Source organism: Bufo gargarizans, chromosome 2 (assembly GCF_014858855.1).
Source record: "Bufo gargarizans isolate SCDJY-AF-19 chromosome 2, ASM1485885v1, whole genome shotgun sequence".
Classification (NCBI taxonomy): Eukaryota; Metazoa; Chordata; class Amphibia; order Anura; family Bufonidae; genus Bufo; species Bufo gargarizans.
In genome coordinates, this window is record NC_058081.1 from 556556407 (window position 1) to 556580997 (window position 24591).

At 43.2% G+C, this 24591-nt stretch overlaps 1 protein-coding gene across 3 annotated transcripts in view; it reads left to right on the top strand.

Annotated features, from left to right (window-relative positions):
• LOC122928607 (protein kinase C and casein kinase substrate in neurons protein 1-like) overlaps positions 1 to 24591 on the top strand; it is a 95845-nt gene that overhangs the window by 18105 nt on the left and 53149 nt on the right. Inside the window, exon 1 of one of the 3 annotated variants that reach the window (XM_044281606.1) lies at positions 14088 to 14133. The exons of the other annotated variants lie outside the window; for them this stretch is intronic. The gene's annotated coding sequence lies outside the window, so the exon portion shown is untranslated. Of the gene's footprint in view, positions 1 to 14087; positions 14134 to 24591 lie in introns of those variants that run through there. 3 annotated transcript variants of the gene reach the window in all.

Below are 24591 nucleotides of genomic sequence, written 5' to 3' on the forward strand. Positions count from 1 at the left end.
GCAAAAAACGAGCCCCTGCACCAGACGATCAGCAGAAGTACTTAACTACTTGGTCTATAAAATAGCACATGATCTACCCCGTCAGATGAATGTTGTAAAAAATAAAAACAGTGCCAACCTTTCCTCACGAAAAATGTAATATAGAGCAATTAAAAATTATATGTATGCCAAAATAGTACCAATAAAACTGGCACCTTATCCCCTAGTTTCCAAAATGGGGTCACTTTTTGGGAGTTTCTACTTCAAGGGTGCATCAGGGGGGCTTCAAATGGGACATGGCATCTAAAAACCAGTTCAGGTAAATCTGCCTTCCAAAAACATATGGCGCTCCTTTTCTTCTGCGTCCTGCCATGTGCCCTTACATCAGTTTACGTCCACATGTGTGGTGTTTCTGTAAACCGCAGAATCAGGGTAATAAATGTTGAGTTTTGTTTGGCTGTTAACCCTCGATGTGTTAAAGAAAAAAATGGATTAAAATGGAAAATCTGCCAAAAAATTAGTTTGTTGTCATTTATAGGTGGTTTCTATTATGTAAGTCCAACAAATTGATTTCAGACCTGAACTGGTCCTTAAAAAGTGGGTTTTGGAAATTATCTTAATTTTAGGAATTGCTTCTACAATTCTAAGCCTTCTAACGTCCTAAAAAAAACTAAATAACATTTCCAAAATTATGCCAAGATAAAGTAGACATATGGGGAATGTTAAGTAATAAATATTTTATGAGGTATCACTTTCTGTTTTAAAAGCAGAGAAATTGAAATTTAGAAAATTGCAAATTTTTTACAATTTTTGCTAAATTTGGGATTATTTTAAAAAGAAAGGGGAAATATATTGACTCAAATTTTCCACTGTCATGAAATACAATCACGAGAAAACTATCTCAGAATGGCTTGGATAAGTAAAAGTGTTCAAGTTATTACCACATAACTTGACACATGTCAGATTTGCAAAATTAAGCTCTGTTAGGAAGGGGGAAATGGCCTGGATGTGAAGTGGTTAAGAAATGGTGTTGGTACCCAGGTGTAGGAATGGCAGAGTGATACAGGGTGGCCTATAATGTCCCTTAATGTTTTGTGCACGTGTCATGGTGCTCCTACCTGGATACGCTGGAACCCCAGGCGTTGGCTCTAAAGCAGACAAATACGGTGAAAAATTGAGGTATTTGAAAAAAATATTTGAGTCCAGACTTTGTGATGAAGTTCAATGGCAGCTTTAATTTGCATAAGCGTGACTTCAAACGGTTTACAGACTTTATCTTGGTTACAGAAGAAATCCTAGCAGTCGTGTCTTGTATAATCGTGATGTTTTATTACAGCAAATAAAAAATGTCCTATAGCCAGGACGCGTTTCGGCATACATGCCTTTATCAACAAGTAAAGGTATACTCAAATAAACAGGTATATATAGAGAGATAATACCGCCCATCATGACGTCACCCACCCGGAAAAGGGGTGGGAGGGGGGGCCAAAGTATCACAAAATTAACCAATGTTAAATAATATATCAGAAGCAAACAGAGTACATGTCTCAAAATATATTTCAAAATATCTCCATTAAACATAGCAGACCATATTTTCAGGTGTGTGTGATCCCTCAATGGATAATAGATGTCTGAAAAAAATAATAAAATATATGAATAAATCACATGTCAAATACGCATGATCTCATAATCCCTGTTGAGGCCCCTCGGATGCAGAGTGTCCAAAATATGAATCCAATACGCCTCTCTACGTAATAACAGTTTCTTCATGTCTCCACCTCTCCTCGGTCTTTTAACCTGTTCCAATACCTGGATCCTAAGCTGGGCTATGCCATGTTTGCACTTATTATAATGGAACGGAATGGGTAATATTACCTTTTCCGTTCCATTTTGATCAGTGCAAACATGGCATAGCCCAGCTTACTCTGTTTGTTTGCTTCTGATATATTATTTAACATTGGTTAATTTTGTGATACTTTGGCCCCCCCTCCCACCCCTTTTCCGGGTGGGTGACGTCATGATGGGCGGTATTATCTCTCTATATATACCTGTTTATTTGAGTATACCTTTACTTGTTGATAAAGGCATGTATGCCGAAACGCGTCCTGGCTATAGGACGTTTTTGATTTGATGTAATAAAACATCACGATTATACAAGACACGACTGCTAGGATTTTTTCTGGATTTTAAGTGGGGATTGCTTCCTATCCCGTGTGGCGTGCACTGAGTGAGTGCCGGCTGATTCCTTTTATCTTGGTTCCAGCAAGCTTTAGCATTAACTCTGGCAGGCAAACAATCTCAACCCTGCTACATCGGTTTCTCTTTGGCTCTGCTGTACTAACAGACTTAAATGGAATCTCTGCTTCTGCAGGATGCTGCAACTTTTCTCTGTAGTCTGACTCTGGATTATGCCAGGGAATAGGTTAGAATCCTGGCAGCTCCAACATGGAGTCTCAACCAGAAAACACCAGAACTCCCTACCTCCTTCTGGTAGCAAACAGGACTGGCCCACTTCTGACCAAGAAAGGTGGGGAGAATGGAATGGTGAGTTCCATTATCTCTAAGTGTAGCTCTGCCATAGTTGCTGCCCCCTGCTGGAGAACCAGGCACATTACATGAACAATTACATAACATTATTATAAGTGCACAGTGTCTAAGGACCTGGAAATAAATGCATAAGATAACATTATATTAGCATTCACAGATAGAAGCAGGGCGTAGGAGTGGTAATGCCACTCGGGGGTGTTACACAACCATCCAAAATGGTTTGAGAGATGCATATTGTTAAGACATCTTGTGCTATATCCCTGCTTTTAGTGCATCAGTATTGAGGTCAAATCTCTTGAGTTACTGGTTTCTCTAGAACAGAGATATAGGCAGGAATGTCTTCAAACTGCACCACCCAGATGGCCAGTTCAGTGAGTAGGCTGAAGGACTCCCTAGTTGTTCACATCTCATTGTACTAAATGTTCGGCATATGCACCAGAAAAGCTCCAGATGTACAAACTGAATGTGCCCATATGCCCCCACGTATCCAGCATATTCCAAAAGAGAATCTTTTGGGTATACCTTTGTCTGGTATACATCTGCTGTGCTTTCCTATACAGAGAGACGCTGTAAAAAACATACATCACACGTTTACTTTTACAATCAAGGCCAGAGTCATGGGTCGGCCTATACAGTGGCATACCTGAAATCCAACCCAAAGTGATCTTGTCATAAGGAGGCCTCCATATACTGTAGAGCAGGCATGCTCAACCTGCGGCCCTCCAGCTGTTGTAAAACGACAACTCCCACAATGCCCTGCTGTAGGCTGATAGCTGTAGGCTGTTCGGGCATGCTGGGAGTTGTAGTCTTGCAACAGCTGGAGGGCCGCAGGTTGAGCATACCTGCTGTAGAGTGTCAGTAGACCCCAATAATAAAAAAATTCAGCAGATCATTGGATTCTAACAATATTAGTACTTTAATGGGGTTGTCCAGTGGGGCGGAAGTTTTTGTAAAGTGCCCAGAATGGTGTGACAAAATCAAAGAGTCAATATTCAAAAGATCACTTTGGGTTGGATTTCCCAATGAAAGTGCATTTGCCTTTAATTTATATAAAGCCTCATTCACACAGTCAGTGTTTGGTCAGTGATTGTGAACCAAAACCAGATGCGGGTCAAAAATACAGAACAGGAACAAATCTGTCCATTATACCTTATCTATGTGGAGGCTCCACTCCTGGTTTTGTCTCAAAATCACTAATAGAAATTATTGACCAAATCCTGACAATGTAAATCAGGCATAAAGCATGTATTACGACTGGCAGATTGTTCGTAGTAACGCTCGTTAGCGATGATCTGGCAGTGTAATACTGCCCCTGATTAGCCGATGAACGAGCAAGCGCTCGTTCATCGGGCAATCCAAGTCCTTCAACAGGTTTAAAAATCATTGTTTCCCTGCGGCAGATCGTTGTGTGTAATCATGATCTGCTGCCGGCAAACAGTGATTCAGTATGGGGACAAGCGATGGCATAACTATCGCTCCTCTCTATACCGAGGAGATCGCCGCATGTAATAGCTCTAACGTGTATGTGTATTTAACAGGGAGAGGGGGGAAAGCTGCTACCAGACACTTCTGGTGATGGCTTACCTCCACGAACATGTCACCCAAACCTTCTCTCCCCTGACATCATCTATCGGGGGACAGGCAGGAGCTCCCTACGCACATTAGCTGAGAACGGCAGGTGCAAGCGATGACACAGTAATGTGTATGGGGCTTTAAAGTAGCACTCCCACAAAAAAGCCTGATAAAAAATTCTGTTCACATATGTGAAAAAAGGAAGACGGCTAAAAACGCCATGAAAACATGTGACATGAAAATACATGCGTTTTTATTGGTCTTTTTTTATCAGCAAAAAATGGAAAACCAAATTCATGTGTGAAGGAGCCCTAACACAGTTTTACACTATCCTCAATATCCTTCTCATCCTATAGATCACACATAGGGCTCATTCAAACTGCTATGTACTAAGTTAACAAAGTGGAATTCAATCAAAATTTCAGAAAAATGATTCACCACGAATGAAATAAATCAATCTTTCCTGAAATGGCGGTAAAAAAAAACAACAAAAAAAAACATACTCATCTTATCCATTTAATTGCGGAGAGACCATCTTGATTGAAGAAAACTCGCCAATTCTCTGGCGTGCTAACATGTAACCTCGCCACCCATTTTCTTTAATCAAGATGGTCGCAGCGGTTTCTCCCCAATCAAATGGATGAGGTAAGTGTATAACTTACCTCGCTTAACCCCCTGATAGGCTGTATGTTACTCTCAGATTCTGCGATCAGCATTGAACACGGCATCTGAGGGGTTAAATGACGTTCCCCGCCATTGCGCCCGCTCCATACAATGGAATGTGATTCGTTATGAAGCAATTCGTAATGAATTAAATTTCTTGTAGAGGTTTGGCGAAGCAGCCGAATCGAATTTTTGGAAACTTCGCTCCTCATCACTATTCAGGATCATAAGCCATGATTTATCAGTCCGTGAGAAGTGGTGCATATTTTTGGATGTTTTTTTTTTATCAATCTCCTACTGCACGCTCACTAAGGGCCCATGCACATAGTTGTATGATGGCTCTGTATTGTGCAGGGCTTTCATAGATGACTACTGTACCTCCCTATCTGACCAATTTCCATACATTTGGACCCTGATGGGGCCTGCGTGGCAGAGATATGTAGCAGTGTGGAGACATACATAAATAGGTCAACTGCCCTTTGTGGCAAGCTTGATGGTGCAGTTGTTATGGGCAGGTCATCTGAGGCTAGCAAGTAATAAAGACATGCCATTCCATATGTGATGTAATATAGATTTACTGTACTCTGCCCTTCTCTCCAGGGCTTGGGGTTTTCATGCTGAATTTCATATTTAACCAGAGATCTCCCTCTAGTAATTCTAGGCCACATAAAAGTTTTGATTTCATAATTTGCCATAATTGCTTTTAATTGCACGATACGCCAAATAAACTCAATCAAAATGTGCAGCAATCCAATGCCCTAATGACCTACTAGTGCAAGAATCCTGACATTTTCTTCACAACCACAATAACTTAAATATTTTTGAATGGCCAAGGGGTTGTTAGAGATGGTTCCAGAAACAGTCACTTTTCTTCAGGAACTGCATCTGGTAGCACACCTCCGATATTTGCATACATTTCAAGGTTGAATAACAGAGGAATTGCACAATGCAGAATTATAAGAATTGTAGTTGGTAACTATTAACCCATCCATACAGGGAGACAGGTCCACTTTAACCATAGATGGCTTAGTGATCGGCTACAAGATAATCGATCTTACAATACTTTATGTTTTTTGTGACTCTTTTGAGTGTTTTATTTTAAGCTAAAACTAGTATAGGAGCTTCTTCTTTTAGCATCTATTCCCTACTATAGCTAAGAAAAAGGGAGCGGGATGAAGGTCCAAGATAAAAAAAGATGACTGCTTTGTTAGGCCTCATGCACATGACCGTATGTATTTTGCGGTCAGTAAAAAATGTATCTGCAAAAAATACGGATGACGTCCGTGTGCATTCCGTATTTTGCGGAACAGAACAGCTGGCCCCCAATAGAACAGTACTATCCTTGTCCGTAATGTGGACAATAATAGGACATGTTCTATTTTTTATGGAATGGAAATACGGATGTACGGAAACGGAATGCATGCGCAATACCTTAATTTTTTTTTGCGGACCCATTGAAATGAATGGTCCCGCAAAAAAACGGAACAGACTTGGAAAGAAAATACGTTCGTGTACATGAGCCCTTACAGAAGCAGAGACACACCCCTTTAAAAGTGGCACTATACTTTAAATAAGCTTTTGATATGTTACAGGTCTGATCTCTAGAACGAGGGGAGAGAAGCATGAGCTTAGCACGCTCTCTCTCCTTGCTGTGCGAGACGGGCCCCATAGACTTTCTGTAGAGCCTGTCTCGCTTCCCGTCCAGCAGTGAGAGAGAATGCGCTCTCCCCTCATTCTAGAGATCGTGGGGGTCACAAAGCTAAGACCCCCACCAACATAAACTATAGGGGTCTTTTATCGAATTGGTGTAAGGTGGGACCTTTCATTTTTGACAGCTCCTTTGGAAAATGAAGGGTGGAATCTGATTGGTTGCTATAGGCAACTAAGCCAGTTCTACTTTACACCAACTTGATAAATCTCCCCCTATGCGCCAATAAAATATAAAACGTTTAATGAAAGTACAGTGCTACTGCGTCAACCCAGCCACAGGGGTGTAGTGGTTGAGTGAGTGAGCGTACTAGTGATGAGGTGCCGAGTATAGTAGTAGTACTCACAGTTCAGTTGTCCCCTGGGGCCGGTGTGAAGTGGATGGGAAGACAGCACGAAATCCTCCCGGGCATTCTCTATTGCAGGGAACACCAGCCAGATGGTGGTTGAGGTGCCCTTGATCGTAATGGGTGTTTAAGGTGCTTTGGTGGCTGGGCCCCTGTGTTCGTGACGCCAGCATCGTAAGGTGCAATCAAGAGATGGAGCAGAAGAATGAGGAACTTTACTTGTCAGATGCAGTAAAGCATCCAATATCATCACTTTGTCTTGCATACAGATGACATAAAGTGCAAAGTGCAAAGCTGCAAATCCAAATTAGCAGGCTCCTTATGGTGAATTGTAGGGGTTAACTCCAGTTCACTTTAGTAAAGGTGATGTTCTTACTTGTACTTACTTCCTGATCTTGCTTTTATCTCTCAACCTTTCAGTAGTAGTTCAGATCCTCTGTAAATAAGTATTCTGACAGATGGCCTTTCTGTCCTTGGTTATGGTGGGGCAGATTGAAGCTTATAATCTCTCCACCTGATGCAAAGGTGACTAAAAACCTGATAAACGGCAATTATCTTCCTTCGCCTATATTCTTTAGTTCAATGATCCAACAACCCCAGGGCAATCTCCCTCCATTTGATATCCCGGAAGGGTAATCTACAGTGTAGGACAGACATCCTCAAACTGCGGCCCTCCAGCTGTTGTAAAACTACAACTCCCACAATGCCCTGCTGTAGGCTGATACCTGAAGGCTGTTCGGGCATGCTGGGCGTTGTAGTTTTGCAACAGCTGGAGGGCTGCAGTTTGAGGATGCCTGGTGTAGGATCATACAGTCCCAATCTTGGACTCAATGGTTGAGGCAAATTAGTTCCCCTGTCTCCTCTCCTTCCTTCTAACTCCTCCACTCAACTACACTCCTTATCTCTATCTCGCTTCCTGTGTCTGCACTATATAAGTGGTGTGATAGAGACCTCTAGTGGTGAAAGTATGTAGTGCATGATACCAGCCTGTAATATGGATTCAGCAGCATAGAAAAAGAAATAGTGCAAAATAACATCATAATACACACCAATTAGGAGTGGACTATACACACATATGGGGACACTACACTACTTTAAGGTTGCGGTCCAGACAGATGCCACACTTTGGTTCTCCTGGCCGGGCACTCCAGTTCTCCCAGTTGGGCTCCCAGCTGCAGCAGTGACATCACATTGACAACATGCTGCAGTCACTTACTGGACTCTTAGGTGAACCAGAGAGGCAATGTAGGATCTGTCAAGAAATGATTTAGTCTATATTCCAGGTGGATCGCATGTGTTGTCCAGTTTTTTCCTGAAACTAGACAACCACCTTAAGCTTCTGGGCCCCTATCTAAATGCTCTAGATAAAAGTCCAGTAACCTACACCTTGTATAGTGAAGCCGCTCCACCTGTCACTAGCAGAACATGTGTAGGCAGTCAATGGTATTCACTCAGTAACATGTGTTCTGCTCCATGTATTAATAGATATTTCTAGTCTACTCAGGATTGTATGCTTGGTCTGACTACATACCAGGGCCCCGCTTTATCCTCCTGTGCAGTAGGATATACATAGCATGCTACTATGTGGTTTTCACTGCGCCTCTCAGTTTACACTACAACCACCAGTACATGAATAGAACTGAGAGAGATGGAGTAAGGAGTGAAAGAGAAGAAGGCTAGGGTAAAGAGAGCGAAGGAGGGTGCCAGTGAAAATGTCTTCAAATACTAATTGCCTAAAGTGGAAATCCAATAAGGTATATAAACTTTTGCAACTCCAGACCACCAAAAGAGAAAAGTGAAGTAACTTTGAAAATAGCCTTGACTATACAAACCTAAGCATTTTGGTGACTACAGCTCCGAGGCAGATTTATGTGATTATATAGCAACATACTACAAACAATCCATGTGTAGTCTGTTACTACTCTACTACTGAAAATACGGGTGGACAGCACTCCTTGGTAATACTGTTTCGGGTGCTCGTCTCCAGGAGGGGAGGTAAAAAGCCCCTAGTAAAGCAACTCATAGGTATCAAGAAAATAAAAAAATGGAGACAGCACGTCCAAAAGGTGCAAAAGGTGGAATTTATTCAAGATGCAACGTTTCGGCTGTGTGTTAGCCTTTTTCAAGCATGCATATACATGTATATGCATGCTTGAAAAAGGCTAACACTCAGCCGAAACGTTGCATCTGGAATAAATTCCACCTTTTGCACCTTTTGGACATGCTGTCTCCATTTTATTTTTATTTTTCTTGATACCTATGAACTACTCTACTACTGTCTGTAGGTTGGCCGTCATCTCCTGTGTTACCCAATGATTTCAATGCCCTTTCTTGAGGGCCAGAAAGCATTTTTACAGAACATTTACTAATACTGCCTTAAAATAAGACTTAAAATTTTGGTTGATTTTTTGGCACATTTACCCCATGCCCCTTTTCTGTTAAATTACAACCTTTCCATCAAACTCCACCCCCTTCTTGACGAATTGCTAAAAGGTTAGAAAAGTACCCAAAACATCTTAATAAATGTGGTACACAGTGTGTTGAGCACTGGCATATGCAGGACCTCGTCATTGGGAAATTCTCTTACATTTCAATTTTTGCACAAAAAGTTAATTATGGAATAAAAAAAATGGTGGCCCAGGTATATACATAAAAATCAGAGTGCATCCCCAGACATAACTGGAATCTCCTAGACCCCAGTGAAAACTCTGTAATAGGGCCCTCCACCTACTATGTGCCATTTATAATAATGTGGACTCCTCCAGGTCTATGGCCCAGGTGTGACCACTGCACCACTTGGTGTACTAGGCCCCCTGCACACAATCAGGATTGCGTGCGGATTTTCCGCGCGGATTTGCGTGCGGAAAATCCGCACCATAGGTCATGTACATTGTATTCTATGAGAATTTGAAATTCTCAATGCACACGATGCAGATTTTTTCCGCGCGGATTTTAAAATCCGCGACATGTCAATAATTTTTTTTTTTCCTGACCGGATTTTCTTCATTCACTTAGTGAAATCCGCATGCGGAAAATCCGCACCGAATCCGCACCAAATCTGCACGCAAATACGCAAATTGACCGCACAGATTTGCCTGCGAACACCTGCGGATTTCAGTGCGGATTCTCCGCACATGAATCCTGAACGTGTGCATGTAGCCCTACAATGAAAATGAAACTCTGTTCTGCCATTTGTAACCCTTCACACTGTTTTCTTTGGGGAAGTTCCTCCTTTCATGTTTGCTAATGTTGCAACTTGACTTTAACCAACTTGAACTTAACCCTTTTCCACAAGTGACTTGTAACAACCACATGGGCTTCCATTATGGTTTCCAAACCTTTGCTTAGGTGGTTAAGACAAAGCATAACTTTCTATATAATTTAGTTCTGTCTTCAATAATAATATAAGCAAAGGGTTGATATGTTTAACCCTTCTTCAGTAATGATGAAAAGGGAAGAAGTCTGATGACTGCAGGTTGTCAGGGCATGATGGGAGTTATAGTTTTGCAACAGCTGGAGAGCCACAGGTTGGTATAGATAGGTCTACTGTATTGTAAGAATCACTGTAGTAAAATAAAAGTAAAATAAAAGCTGTGATTGGCTGATATTGGCAACAAGTAGTTTGTCTTTTAGACAGCACATGCACAGAGATAAGAGGCTCAGGGGAGTTGTATAATCCTACAGACTCCATACAAACGGGCACTCCCTAAACAGGTTCACATTGAATAGCTGTTGGCCAAACGATCAGCTTCTTCCCGGGTCCCCCATACACGATCAGCACGGCAAAATGTGTATGAGGAGAAACCTCTGGCAGAGACTTCTGGTGGTGGCTTATCTCCCAGGAGAACAAAAGGATTAGGCGAAAATATTAATTTCATCTGATTCTTCTCTCCCCCAACATCATCTGTCAGGGAAGAGCCGGGAGCTTCCCATACACATTAATCTGTTGCCCGAAACTGCAGAGAATGGTAGATGTGGCTATGAGTACAGTACAGTGCAGTACAGTGGAAACCCCAAGAAATAGCCACATTTTTGAAATTACACCTTCAAGAAATTCAGCTTGGGGTGGGGTGATGGTTTTAATCCCGTGGGCGTTTTATAGAATTTATTAGTATTGGACCATGAAAATGAAAAAATGTTTTTTATTCTAATAGTACTTTGCTTCAGCCCCAATTTTGTTTTTATTTTTGAAGGGTTAAAAAGGAGAAAAAGCATCAAACAATTTCTCCTGAGTACAGAAATACCCTATATGTGGTCATGTAGGGAAACGCAGCACTCAGAAGGGAAGCAGCCGCATCTCAATTGTGTAATTTTGTGCAAATGGAATTTGCTAAAATATTTTTGGTGTGAGGGGTTGTTTTTTGCAGTTTTTATTGGTACCAATTTTTGGTACCTTAGACTTTTTGATTACTTTTTATATAAAAATTTGGGAGGTGAGCAAAAAAATGATGTTCTGTGAGTGTTTTATTTTATTTTATGGTGCTACTCATGTAGTATATATGATAATTCTTCCGGTTGATACGGATATGGCGGTACCAAATTTTTATAGGTTTATTTCATGTTTTACTACTTTTTCAGCATAAAATTGTTTTTTATTAAAAATACATTTTTACTTTGCATCGCCATATCTAAGACTCATAACTTTTCACTTTAATGTAGCTCTATTAAGGGGCTTTTTTTTTTTTTTTTTTTTTTTTTTTTTTTTTTTTTATACAGGATGGCCTGTAGTTTTTATTGGTACCATTTTAGGACACGTGACTTTTTGATTGCTTTTTATCAAATTTTTTGGGTGAGGGAAGGTGACAAAAACAGCAATTCCTTAAGTGTTTATGTTTGTTAATGGCGTTCACCTTGCTGGAGAAGTAATATGATCCTTTTATAGATCAGATTGTTTTGGATACTGTGGTAACAATTATGACAACATCTGTTGCAGTGTATTGTACAGTCAGTGTTACACTGACATTTGACCTGATCAAACCCTGCCTCATGCAGGGCCTGGCAGGCTTCCGTATATATCAGGCCTTGAGGCTTTTTTAAGTCCTCCGGCTCCCATGTTAACTGTCAGGACCCTGCGATCGCAAGGAGAGACGAGATTGCTTTCTCTCTAAACCCCCTAGATGAAGCAGTCGCTAAAGACCACAGCATCTAAGGAGGTTAAATCGCACTAGCACCTATTTCGGCCATTGTAGCACAGTATCCTCTGTATGTTATTATTTATCTATGTCCGTGATCGCTAACATGTGCCTCTCCAGCTGTTGCAACACTGTCTTGCAGCACGACCTAAAACCCAGGGCATGATGAAAACTACCCTTTTGTAACAGCTGGAAAACAACATATTGGAGATCACTGGCATATATAACATCCTTATCATATTATGGAGATATAATACAAATACATTCATTCAGTACTGAGAAAGCTGGAAGACAACCCGTGATGGAGTTGTGAAGGCATTTTGGGTGCTATCCAGCTTTCTTTGAAACAAAAAGAGAATTTTGGTTGCCCATTGAGTCTAAGAAATCAGAATATTGCACACACAATGCACTGGAAGAACTTCTTTCCTCTAGGATACACATGTGTAACAGATTTCTGTGGTCATAGTTTAGGCAGGATGGTGGCAGTATTAGAACAGAACAGTGGAGGATTGCGGTAGTACTTGGCCCCCTTCCATAGTTACTGAAAGCTCCCACCCATGGGATATCACACGAACTGGAGAAGTGTCAGAACAGCTAAAACAGCTCTATCTATACTTTTCAGAAGTTTCCATGATCATCTGCCAGCTTGCCCTGCTCCCTTTAACTCTATTCATCCTTTTCTCTGTGTGCTATACTGATCTGTAAGGGACCTGCATAAATAACAATTCCTTTATGTCTTCTTATTGTAACAATGCCTAGGTAGAAGAGTAAGGGGGGCTGCAGTAAATGTATATCTGCTTGATGCTTCCCTGTCAGCTATTGCTCTATTTGCAGAATACAGGCTTTTATGCAGACAGTAGGCCTAACTTGTACCTTAAAGGGATTCTGTCACCTCCCCTAAGCCAAAAAACGATTTTAAAGCAGCCATGAAGCACAGCTTACCTGGATTAGGCTGTGCTCTTTTATCTTGCAATCCGTCCAGTAGTTTCTGTAAAAAATGTATGGATCCCGAAATTATATAGAGGGATCCGCATGGGATTATAATCATCCCATTAGCTTGTATTAGTTTGTGGCGGGAAAATTTCCCGCCTAAAAGTGTGTTAGGTGAGCTAAAAATAGCTGGTTACTGGGGGTCTGGGGCAGATGTCAATCATTGGGTCAGTAAGTGACCTATGAAGTAGTGTTGCTGGGCAGAGTGGCCTGAGATGCCCAGCAACAGTGGGTCATTGGTGGGACAGTTTCAAGGCCCCCCATAGTTAGGGCTATATAGTTGCGGTAGCGGTCAGTGTTAGGCTGTCATTTCATCAGCATCTGGAGGAGGTGCTGCCCCCGCCCGCCCTTCCCTGTTGAAAGTTTGTTTTCATTGTCACGGCTGCTTTATTAGAAGGAGGGTGTAAAGTCGCTCACTGTAATGGTGAGCGGACGAGTTAAGTCTGAAGTTTAGGCCGAGCTTATGGCTGGTCTAATTATTGTTTATGAAGTTATTGGTATATATTGATACAGTTTAATTTTGGATTAAGCTAATCTTTAATAAAGCTGGCCGTGGCCTAATTTATTCCACCAAAAATATTTGTGTCCACGTGTTTTATTACTTATTTATAGAGTTGAAGATGTGTAAGTAATGTTATGGTACATTCATATGATTTATAATCCCATGACTTTTATTCATATGCAAATGTGTCCTGAAGGTGCCCAGAGTGGCGTTTTGTTCTTCTTAGAGAGCCCAGTACCGCCCCTCTTACAGTGCCCAGCCCGCCTTCCTTGCACTGTCTAACCGCCCCCAGCCTGCCACAGCCTCTCCTCCCTCTCCTCCCCCTCCCTCACGCCGAACGAACCTTCGCACAGGCGCAGTACCCACTGAGGGCTGCGCCTGTGCGATCAGCAGGAGACTGAGGGCAGGAGCTTCATCCTCGTCACTGGGCATGCGCCGAGCCCAGTGACGTCCGATGCTCACTCTTCCCTCAGTCAGCAGGGAAGAGCAAGCATCGGACGTCACTGGGCTCTGCGAAAATTAGAAAATACAAGGAAGGCGGGCTGGGCACTGTAAGAGGGGCGGTACTGGGCTCTCTAAGATGAACAAAACGCCCCTCTGGGCACCTTCAGGACTCATTTACATATCAATAAAAGTCGTTTTTTGCAGTAACTGCTGGACGGATTGCAAGATCAAAGAGCACAGCCTAATCCAGGTAAGCTGTGCTGCATGGCTGCTTTAAAATCGTTTTTTGGCTTAGGGGAGGTGACAGAATCCCTTTAATGCCATGATTCTGCAGCGAAATGAGCATTTGCCCTAGATTTCACCCTATGCATTGCAAAGGGTAAATTCCACAATGAAAATGCTGAAGATTTCAAAATTCACCTCACACGTCAATTGACAAGTGGAAAATTTCTGCAACGTGTAGATGAGATTTTTAGGGTCTCACCTACTTAGCTGTTCATACTATATATTATATGGTAGATTTTCCAAATACAAATCCATGCAGAAAGTCTGCCTAAAGATGTGTTTTAACCTAGTGTTGCGCAGCAACTCACAGGGGGAGGTATAAGGGTGGAGAGAATGGGAATGATATCTGCGGCAATGAGGGTGGTTGTAGTTCTCGCGGTTGATAATTCCTGCTCCATAACATGATAGCATTAACCCTTTAGCAGTGAACCATAGCATCATAGCATGAACCCTTTAGAACAGGCATGCTCAACCTGCGGCCCTCCAGCTGTTGCAGAACTGCAACTCCCATCATTCCCGGACAGCCTACAGCTATCAGCCTACTGAAGGGCATGGTGGGAGTTGCAGTTTTACAACAGCTGGAGGGCCACAGGTTGAGCATCCCTGCTTTAGAAGAACTAGATTGTGGTAACCTACCAGTTACCTGAGGACTTCCATGCTAAAGTGCTCAGGAGTTCCACCTTCAGCCTACCTCTTCGAACACCTGTGGTGCCATGACCTGCTCCTTCCTTTGCAAAAATAGATGACCTCTCTGATACATATTATCTACAATACATGCATTTGGGCTTTGGTGCCAGAAAATACAAAATCACCTGTTGTTAACGAGAACCTGCCACCCTTTTTTCAGAATCTTTTCCCACAAAACCATGAATCAATCTGTTCAGCTCTTTTTGCCGGTTGACAACCAATATTGCCTTTGTTACAGCTCAACCTGGGCACCATTTCTGTTCTGACTCCGTTTACCAGCCACTTTTTAGAGACTGTCACCATGCAGTGAGACATTCTGACTCCATATTGTAGAATAACAAGGTGGATGTGGCATTCAGGTCTCTAGGAAAGCCTGGAGACAATCCCTGAAGGAGCTGACTATAACTGTATACCTAAACTACAGAGCAATGCCGCCTGCAGAAACGAGCACAATCTATAGGGAGTAAAAGATCATTTACATAGAGTAGTGTTGGAACTTCTAACATTTACATAGGAGGTAAACATATTGTTAGGGCTGGAATTGTTTGTGTGAGTGAAGGCTGAAGCCCAGGATAGGCTCCAAAACATCACAAGATGTCTGCAGAATGTCAAATATGACAGCGGTAATACAGGAGGAGTACATCTTGCCTCATAGGGAAGCCCTTGAAGTAATATACCAGGAAATTGCTTAAAGGGGTTTTCTGGACCTGGACCTAATAGTCTCTGTGAGCATAAGGCAATTTCAGCAGTACTTACCTTTCTGATACTCTCCCAGACAGGATCACAGACCACCCATGGGATCACATGTCTGCCAAATGTCTGAGGCCTTTCCTCTGAGGTTGCAACCGGATGTGATCCTCTTTCTTCCTGTTCAGATACATATGGCTGACAGTAACATAAAAATAAAAAAGTAAGCCATGCTCGCCATCAGCAATCCCTCACCACTGCCATGCTGAACCTCTCACTGTATGATTCAGCAGTGGGAAGTGGCCAGGGGCGGACTGGGAACTTAAAATGGCCCTGGAGAAAATATTAAAATTGGCCCGGTTTTGTAGTCGGTCCAAATTGATGGAAGGCAGGGCCAGCAATACCATATTGTGGCACATTATACTGTACCAGCCCAACAGGGCCAAATACCACAGTCCATCACAAGATGCTGCACAAAATACATCCCCAAAAACTTCCACTGGCCGGCCGTGAGGAGGCCCACCGGGGAATTTCCCTTTAAGGTCTATGGCCAATCTGCCCCTTGAAGTGGCATTGGAGAGAAGAAGGGGACAAAGCAGCAGTGGAGGGGCAGTGGTGGAGGATCAGTGGGGGTAAATAGTGCTTATTTTTTATTTTTAAACCACAGAGAGCCATGTATAAAGGTAAAAACAGCTAGATAATCCATTTAAATAATATGATATTGAGGGTTTGCGAAAACCTTTAAATAGACTATATGTTACATCATAAAGAAATTTATTTCCCTGTAGAAAAAATATTTTTTATTTGCATGGCGCCAAAACTGTTATCATTTTGTAGGGAAAGATGACATTTTCCTGTAAATGTGACTTCTCTGTGTATGAATCCTTAGTTAAATATTTGCTTTATGTCTTTCTGTAAAGGCAACAACTTCATCCCAAGGGCAACACATAGGAAAAATGGGTGTACACATCACCATCCTATAAAAACTTCATACATTGTGTTACATACATAGTAATACATGTATTGTGATACATACGTAGTAATACGTGTACTGTGAATGATACATACATAGTGATACATACATTGTGTTACATACATAGTAATACACGTACTTCGAAATATACGCAGTGTCATGTATGCACCATACTAGCACATGACATGAGTACGACTACAAGGGGTTGATCACTTGCTCTATCTCCACTCAGTCTTTCACTCACCTTCCACTTCAGGCTACAAACTGAGCATAAATTACAACCCAAACACAGTCCACACACCCCAAACACAGTCCACACACCCCAAACACACGCTGCCTCTACCCATTGTTAGGGTTACTGAGATGGTGACCCATTAGCACACAAGTACACACGGACACACAGTTTTCAGTAAAACAATATATTGATTTCCTCTCTAGGGTTAATAAGTGCAGACATATATTCATTTTTATATTTATGTCAATTAGCGAGTGAAGTATGAAGTTCAGGAAAGGCTTAAAAACAAATCACGATTAACATCACAGAATGTCTGCAGAATGTCAGATATGACAGCTCTAATAGAGGAAGAGTACATCTTGCCTCATAGTGAAGCTCTAGATTTGGATCCCCTTAAAGTAATATACCAGAGAATTGCTTGATTAGTTATTTGGGGCACCAGGGGCTGGCCATAGTGCTAGGAGAACTGCTAGCGGAATGTTCCCTGTGCTGTCTGTACTGCCCCCTCCCCATGTATCTTGTTCAGCCCTATGTTCTCGCAGCAGCACTGACGGCTCAGTGACTCGGTGCTTGCGTTGTGAATCTGATGAGCGCTGCTCCCTAAACTCACCAGATTAACTGCGCAAGCGCTGAGTCACTGAGCCTCTGCATTGCGGCGAGAACACAAGGCTGGAGGACATGTCCCGTCCTGTCACTCAAAGGGGAGGGGGGGAGTTCAGAGAGTGCAGGGGGCGTTACACTAGTGGTGCTCCTAGCGCTATAGCCAGCACCCTGGTGCTTCAAATACCTATATTACGTAAATGTAAAAATGAATATACATTATGTCTGCACTTATTAACCCTAGCGAGAAAATAAATATATTGTTTTACTCAGCATGATCAACCCTATCAGGCGTGATGCCTGGTTTAATAGAGCTGATCATGCTGATGGAGGCTCTTTAAAGTTTTAATACAGTACTTACAAAAATATAAAAAGAGACAAAATGACATTCAACTGTAAAAACAGTGGAGACCCAGCACTTACAAGTTTTTTGCACTTTGAGGGTAGGCTAAACGAATGGATTCGAGCTAAGTGTTGTCTACCCTCAGAAAATGTTGTATGAATGCCGATTTGTGGTTTCAAACATTTGATAACTTCATTCTTTGGTTGAGGTTTCAAAATCTTCCAGTAATTTATTAGTCAAAAGTGTGGGTTTTTAGTGGACAATAGGTAATGGGGGGGTCTGAGATATTAAAGGGGTTTTCCGGGATGTTGACCCCCACTGATCTCATATTGATGACCTATCAACACACACATATACTCACTGACAAACATACACATACTCACTGACAAACACACAGACACTTACTGACCGACAGACATCCTCCCTCACTGACATACACACACAGACACTCAATGACAGACACATACTCACTGACAAACACACAGACACTTACTGACCGACAGACATCCTCCCTCACTGACATACACACACATATACTCACTGACTAACATACACATACTCACTGACAAACACACAGACACTTACTGACCGACAGACATCCTCCCTCACTGACATACACACACAGACACTCAATGACAGACACATACTCACTGACAAACACACAGACACTTACTGACCGACAGACATCCTCCCTCACTGACATACACACACATATACTCACTGACTAACATACACATACTCACTGACAAACACACAGACACTTACTGACCGACAGACATCCTCCCTCACTGACATACACACACAGACACTCAATGACAGACACACATACATTTACTGACAGAAAGACAGACATACACTCACTCATAAATACACAGGCAGACACTCAGTCAAACACTTAAACACTCACCTCCCTGGGGTCCAGTGTGGTGCAGCTTCTCAGTCCTCCAGCGCGCCGTTTAGTATGCCGGGGCCGGAATGACGTCATATTCCGGCATCACAGAGGGCGCACGAAGGAGGAGTGGGGAAGTGGGGAGCTGCTAGCACCTGCCATCAGGGTAAGCAGATGCCTGCTCTGCCATATTTAAGAAGGACCTCCACCTCTTGGCCCCCCTGTAACGGCGCTGGGGGCGGCTCAAGAGACGCTCGCCCAGGGCTGCAACCCCAGTCAGGGGGAGCCCACCAGGGCGCCCCCAGCAGGCCAGCACCCTAGGCGAACGCCTAGTTCACCTATATGGTTGCACCGGCCCTGCTTCCACAGTGAAGGGACCAGCGTCTCCCTGAGACCTAGCAGCAACACACGCACAAAAGAGAAAACAGGTGGACTTGGCTTGACACGAGTGGGAAGTAAAAGTGACTTACTAGTCATAGGTAATGTATTTGTTCTAAAATCCCTCTTTGGGATACAAAAATATTTGGTGAGCTGGAACTTGTGACATCAATGAGGCATAAGGCAGATATTTCCTAGTTTTTACCTATATTGATGGTCTGGCATTGATTTTTATTAGTCATGTGTTTTTGCAGAGGGCACCTCCACCCAGGGCCCTTTAAGAGGAAAAAAGTACTTGTTTTCGTGATGCCAGTTGCAGTGAAGCAACAAGAGCACAGGGCCACTTTTACTGATACTATGGAGGATACCCAGGTGTAGGAATGCCAGAGTGGTTTTGGGTGGCATAAATGTCCCTTAACCACCTCCGGACCGCCTAACGCAGATGTGCGGTCTGGAGGTGGCGGCCCTGCGCAGAGTCACGCATATATGCGTCATCTCGCGAGGGCCGGGATTTCCTGTGAACGCGCGCACGCTCACAGGAACGGAAGGTAAGCGAGTGGATCTCCAGCCTGCCAGCGGCGATCGCTCGCTGGCAGGCTGGAGATCTGAATTTTTTAACCCCTAACAGGTATATTAGACGCTGTTTTCATAACAGCGTCTAATATACCTCCTACCTGGTCCTCTGGTGGTCCCTTTTGTTAGGATCGACCACCAGAGGACTCAGGTAGGTCAGTACAGTGGCACCAAACACCACACTACACTACACCCCCCCCCCCCGTCACTTAAACCCCTGATCACCCATGATCACCCCATATAAACTCCCTGATCACCCCCCGTCATTGATCACCGCCCTGTCATTGATCACCCCCCTGTCAGGCTCCGTTCAGACGTCCGTATGATTTTTACGGATCCACGGATACATGGATCGGATCCGCAAAACGCATACGGACGTCTAAATGGAGCCTTACAGGGGGGTGATCAAAGACAGGCGGGTGATCACCCATATACACTCCCTGATCACCCCCTGTCATTGATCACCCCCCTGTCATTGATCACCCCCCTGTAAGGCTCCATTCAGATGCCCGCATGATTTTTACGGATCCATGGATACATGGATCGGATCCGCAAAACACATGCGGACGTCTGAATGGAGCCTTACAGGGGGTGATCAATGACAGGCGGGTGATCACCCATATACACTCCCTGATCACCCCCCTGTCATTGATCACCCCCCTGTAAGGCTCCATTCAGACGTCCGCATGTGTTTTGTGGATCCGATCCATGTATCCATGGATCCGTAAAAAATCATGCGGATGTCTGAATGGAGCCTTACAGGGGGGGTGATCAGTGACAGGGGGGTGATCACCCTGATCACCCCCTGTCATTGATAACCCCCCTGTAAGGCTCCATTCAGACGTCCGCATGTGTTTTGTGGATCCGATCCATGTATCCATGGATCCGTAAAAAATCATGCGGATGTCTGAATGGAGCCTTACAGGGGGGGTGATCAGTGACAGGGGGGTGTTCACCCTGATCACCCCCTGTCATTGATAACCCCCCTGTAAGGCTCCATTCAGATGTCCGCATGTGTTTTGTGGGTCCGATCCATGTATCCATGTATCCGTAAAAAATCATGCGGATGTCTGAATGGAGCCTTACAGGGGGGGTGATCAGTGACAGGGGGGTGATCACCCTGATCACCCCCTGTCATTGATAACCCCCCTGTAAGGCTCCATTCAGACGTCCGCATGTGTTTTGTGGATCCGATCCATGTATCCATGGATCCGTAAAAAATCATGCGGATGTCTGAATGGAGCCTTACAGGGGGGGTGATCAGTGACAGGGGGGTGATCACCCTGATCACCCCCTGTCATTGATAACCCCCCTGTAAGGCTCCATTCAGACGTCCGCATGTGTTTTGTGGATCCGATCCATGTATCCATGGATACGTAAAAAATCATGCGGATGTCTGAATGGAGCCTTACAGGGGGGGTGATCAGTGACAGGGGGGTGATCACCCTGATCACCCTGATCACCCCCTGTCATTGATAACCCCCCTGTAAGGCTCCATTCAGACGTCCGCATGTGTTTTGTGGATCCGATCCATGTATCCATGGATCCGTAAAAAATCATGCGGATGTCTGAATGGAGCCTTACAGGGGGGGTGATCAGTGACAGGGGGGTGATCACCCTGATCACCCCCTGTCATTGATATCCCCCCTGTAAGGCTCCATTCAGACGTCCGCATGTGTTTTGTGGATCCGATCCATGTATCCATGGATCCGTAAAAAATCATGCGGATGTCTGAATGGAGCCTTACAGGGGGGGTGATCAGTGACAGGGGGGTGATCACCCTGATCACCCCCTGTCATTGATAACCCCCCTGTAAGGCTCCATTCAGACGTCCGCATGTGTTTTGCGGATCCGATCCATGGATCCGTAAAAATTATACGGACGTCTAAATGGAGCCTTACCAGGGGGGTGATCAATGACAGGGGGGTGATCCGGGAGTCTATATGGGTGATTACCCCCCTGTCATTGATCACCCCCCTGTCATTGATCACCCCCCTGTCATTGATCACCCCCCCTGTAAGGCTCCATTCAGACATTTTTTTTGGCACAAGTTAGCGGAAATTTTTTGTTTGTTTTTGTTTTTTCTTACTAAGTCTCATATTCTACTAACTTGTGTCAAAAAATAAAATCTCACATGAACTCACCATACCCCTCACGGAATCCAAATGCGTAAACATTTTTAGACATTTATATTCCAGACTTCTTCTCACGCTTTAGGGCCCCTAAAAAGCCAGGGCAGTATAAATACCCCACATGTGACCCCATTTCGGAAAGAAGACACCCCAAGGTATTCGCTCAGGGGCATATTGAGTCCATGAAAGATTGAAATTTTTGTCCTAAGTTAGCGGAAAGTGAGACTTTGTGAGAAAAAAACCCCAAAAATCAATTTCCGCTAACTTATGCAAAAAATAAAAAAATTCTAGGAACTCGCCAGGCCCCTCATTCAATACATTGGGGTGTCTTCTTTCCAAAGTGGGGTCACATGTGGGGTATTTATACTGCCCTGGCTTTTTAGGGGCCCGAAAGTGTGAGAAGAAGTCTGGGATCCAAATGTCAAAAAATGCCCTCCTAAAAGGAATTTGGGCCCCTTTGCGCATCTAGGCTGCAAAAAAGTGTCACACATCTGGTATCGCCGTACTCAGGAGAAGTTAGGGAATGTGTTTTGGGGTGTCATTTTACATATACCCATGCTGGGTGAGAAAAATATCTTGGTCAAATGCCAACTTTGTATAAAAAAATGGGAAAAGTTGTCTTTTGCCAAGATATTTCTCTCATCCAGCATGGGTATATGTAAAATTACACCCCAAAACACATTCCCCAACTTCTCCTGAGTACGGCGATACCAGATGTGTCACACTTTTTTGCTGCCAAGGTGGGCAAAGGGGCACATATTCCAAAGTGCACCTTTCGGATTTCACAGGCCATTTTTTACAGATTTTGATTGCAAGGTACTTCTTACACATTTGGGCCCCTAAATTGCCAGGGCAGTATAACTACGCCACAAGTGACCCCATTTTGGAAAGAAGACACCCCAAGGTATTCCGTGAGGGGCATGGCGAGTTCCTAGAATTTTTTATTTTTTGTCACAAGTTAGCGGAAAATGATGATTTTTCATTTTTTTTCTTTTTTCCTTACAAAGTCTCATATTCCACTAACTTGCGACAAAAAATAAAAGATTCTAGGAACTCGCCATGCCCCTCACGTAATACCTTGGGGTGTCTTCTTTCCAAAATGGGGTCACTTGTGGCGTAGTTATACTGCCCTGGCAATTTAGGGGCCCAAATGTGTGAGAAGAACTTTGCAATCAAAATGTGTAAAAAATGACCGGTGAAATCCAAAAGGTGCACTTTGGAATATGTGCCCCTTTGCCCACCTTGGCAGCAAAAAAGTGTCACACATCTGGTATCGCCGTACTCAGGAGAAGTTGGGGAATGTGTTTTGGGGTGTCATTTTACATATACCCATGCTGGGTGAGAAAAATATCTTGGTCAAATGCCAACTTTGTATAAAAAAATGGGAAAAGTTGTCTTTTGCCAAGATATTTCTCTCACCCAGCATGGGTATATGTAAAATGACACCCCAAAACACATTCCCCAACTTCTCCTGAGTACGACGATACCAGATGTGTCACACTTTTTTGCTGCCAAGGTGGGCAAAGGGGCACATATTCCAAAGTGCACCTTTCAGATTTTGCAGGCCATTTTTTACACATTTTGATTGCAAGGTACTTCTCACACATTTGGGCCCCTAAATTGCCAGGGCAGTATAACTACGCCACAAGTGATCCCATTTTGGAAAGAAGACACCCCAAGGTATTCCGTGAGGGGCATGGCGAGTTCCTAGAATTTTTTATTTTTTGTCGCAAGTTAGTGGAATATGAGACTTTGTAAGGAAAAAAGAGAAAAAAAAAAATCATCATTTTCCGCTAACTTGTGACAAAAAATAAAAAATTCTAGGAACTCGCCATGCCCCTCACGGAATACCTTGGGGTGTCTTCTTTCCAAAATGGGGTCACTTGTGGCGTAGTTATACTGCCCTGGCAATTTAGGGGCCCAAATGTGTGAGAAGAACTTTGCAATCAAAATGTGTAAAAAATGACCAGTGAAATCCAAAAGGTGCACTTTGGAATATGTGCCCCTTTGCCCACCTTGGCAGCAAAAAAGTGTGACACATCTGGTATCGTCGTACTCAGGAGAAGTTGGGGAATGTGTTTTGGGGTGTCATTTTACATATACCCATGCTGGATGAGAGAAATATCTTGGCAAAAGACAACTTTTCCCATTTTTTTATACAAAGTTGGCATTTGACCAAGATATTTTTCTCACCCAGCATGGGTATATGTAAAATGACACCCCAAAACACATTCCCCAACTTCTCCTGAGTACGGCGATACCAGATGTGTGACACTTTTTTGCTGCAAAGGTGGGCAAAGGGGCACATATTCCAAAGTGCACCTTTTGGATTTCACCGGTCATTTTTTACACATTTTGATTGCAAAGTTCTTCTCACACATTTGGGCCCCTAAATTGCCAGGGCAGTATAACTACGCCACAAGTGACCCCATTTTGGAAAGAAGACACCCCATGGTATTCCGTGAGGGGCATGGCGAGTTCCTAGAATTTTTTATTTTTTGTCGCAAGTTAGTGGAATATGAGACTTTGTAAGAAAAAAATAAAAATAAAAATCATCATCATTTTCCGCTAACTTGTGACAAAAAATAAAAAGTTCGATGAACTCACTATGCCCATCAGCGAATACCTTAGGGTGTCTACTTTCCGAAATGGGGTCATTTGTGGGGGTTTTCTACTGTTTGGGCATTGTAGAACCTCAGGAAACATGACAGGTGCTCAGAAAGTCAGAGCTGTTTCAAAAAGCGGAAATTCACATTTTTGTACCATAGTTTGTAAATGCTATAACTTTTACCCAAACCATTTTTTTTTTTGCCCAAACATTTTTTTTTTATCAAAGACATGTAGAACAATAAATTTGGCGAAAAATTTATATATGGATGTCGTTTTTTTTTTGCAAAATTTTACAGCTGAAAGTGAAAAATGTCAT